Source organism: Echinops telfairi, unplaced genomic scaffold (genome assembly GCF_000313985.2).
Source record: "Echinops telfairi isolate 266 unplaced genomic scaffold, ASM31398v2 ScPeMD7_49;HRSCAF=173, whole genome shotgun sequence".
Taxonomy (NCBI): Eukaryota; Metazoa; Chordata; class Mammalia; order Afrosoricida; family Tenrecidae; genus Echinops; species Echinops telfairi.
In genome coordinates, this window is record NW_022103947.1 from 366,858 (window position 1) to 369,325 (window position 2,468).

The following is a 2,468-nucleotide window of genomic DNA, read 5'->3' on the forward strand; positions in this document are numbered from 1 at the left end:
CTCATTGCAACATTATAGTCCTTTATAAACTTCTAAATATGTACAATGCATAGAATGATCATTTTGATCATTCTTTTGTTGGTCCTCTTAAATATTCAAATGTCTTCAGAGAAAGGAAGATTAACATACCTTTCTGTAGATTTTAAGTTATAAGTGCATTCCATTGTGCATATTTATATATTTTTTTAATTAGCTCTTTCTGTTATGCTCACTGTAGCTAGGAACTGTGTGCTATGCTGAATTAATTAATCATGTGAAAGATACATTAAGGGTATGTGTGCATGAGTACAGAGAGTCACATGAACACATTTTTACTTATGTGTGGATAGTGAGTACTCTGCATATTTGGGTGTGATAGAGATAACTGATAAGTGACTCGGGTCCAGGAAATCTGATAATGACTCTAGTCTGTTGACAGAGAATGGTTTCCCAGATGATCAGAAGCATCTTATAACATCGGCTAGCGCCTACTTTTCTGATTGTAATTGCAAGCAAACTTAGATGGAATAGATTAGATGTAACTGAACCTCATTATATTATCCATTAGTAATGAAAAATGGGTTAGTGAAGACTTTCACTTTTTTCCTGCTATTAAAAAGAGTTCAGCTTATTGGGGCAAGTATACACAACAAATATGCACCAGAACCCAGGGTGGCTCAGATGTGTATGCATTGATCGATCAATTAAAACATTGATTTTTTTAACTAAACTTATTTGTCTATATTTTTCTTGAACCATCAAAGAATTCTACATAGTAGTTTTCTGCAATATGGCGATTCCTAGTTTGCACCCTATAATGGGACATGTCAAAATAAAATGGCCAATTCTGATATACTTGTATGCACAATCCTTTTTAAAACTCAACATCTTCCCTTGTTGGGTAATATATTTTATTCAAATATTTGGGTGAAATATTGGGTCAAACAAATGAGAGAATTCAGTTTTTGGAAGACTTAGAAGATGAGATAATTTTAAATGGGGATTCAAGTTTGCTTAAAGGCAGGACATCAAGGCCTTATTTTTGCTGTAACTACCACCTATCTTGTCAGCTTGTTGCACTGTGCTGTTAGTTGGCTTGCATTACTATGATGTTGGAGGCTCTGCTACAAGTATTTCAAATAGCAGCAAGGATACTCACTCATGGTGAAACAAGTTAAAGCTGGAGGAGAACAAACAGGAGTTTCTTTTAAAATACAGGAGTAAGGAGTTTATTGGAAGAACAAAATAATCCAGGATTGGACTATAAGGATTCACCAAAGTACTGCAGTAAAAGGAAATTTACATAGAAGTTAAATGCAGAGGATCCAGAAAGAGTTGTATGGTTCTTTGCCTTCTTGATCTCTTAATTGTATCATATATTTTGGGCACTTACTCTATGTTCTGTATCATGTTGGATTGAATCATGGTAATACAGTGGGTTATAAATTGGCCTGTTAACCACAAAGTCAGCAGTTCAACCTTGGATTCATTCCATTTGGCTTCCACCAGCCTGATTCTTGGTTCTTTTTCCTATTTCCCGGTTTGACTGCCCTAGCAGTGATGTGAGTCAGGAAGAGTTTCATGTTAGGATATGACACCCATGCTTGAGCTGGAGTGGGCCTACTTGCTCCTGCATCTTTGTTGGCTGCTCCCTCTAGATACAAATTTCTTTCTATGCTCTTATATAAATATCTACTTATGGTTTTTCTTCTCTAAAGAACCCATCCTAACAGCATGAACTTATTTATGTACAACAGGATGGAACTTCCTGGTCCTATGCCAACTCCCATCTCAATGAGCTTGGCTGTGCTTGAGCCTAATATTGAGCATAATGTAGTAATCTAATGAAGGGGTTTACTCATTTTTGCAGACCTGCTACTTTTCCAAACATGGTGTCTTCTTCTAGCAAGTTTTCTGTTTTGATCATATGTCACAATGAAACAAGTGGAAGTCTTTCCATCTTCACATTCTGGTTGCTTTCCTTACATAACTGATTTATTGGTTCTGCTTGGAACTTACAAAATATTCCCCATGCTTTGCCAACACCCCAACCAAAATGCATCAATTCTTCTTCTGCGATATACGTGGGAGGTTGTTGTTATTTATTTATTTTTATGTGGTCATTTCATTTTATGTTTCTACATGAAGTCAAGTATTATCACACAGAATTGTGGTCCCATATAGAAGAAAGGGGGGCATGTAAGGACAGACTGGTGATCAACATTAATAAAATAAAGCACTTAGTTCTTTGCAACATTATGTACAGTGTATATAATGATCATTTTGATCATTCTTTTGCTGGTACTCCAGAATACTGTGATACCTGTAATAGTGCTCAGGTCATTGCGACAGTTAATAAAAGCTCACAGGTAATAATATTTTATGGAGAGAATCAGGAATAGAAAAGCAATAGCAAAATGGCCCCCCAGGGTCAATTACGAGACATCATTTGGGATAGCTAGACCTATAGGAAAACCTGTGGCAAACTT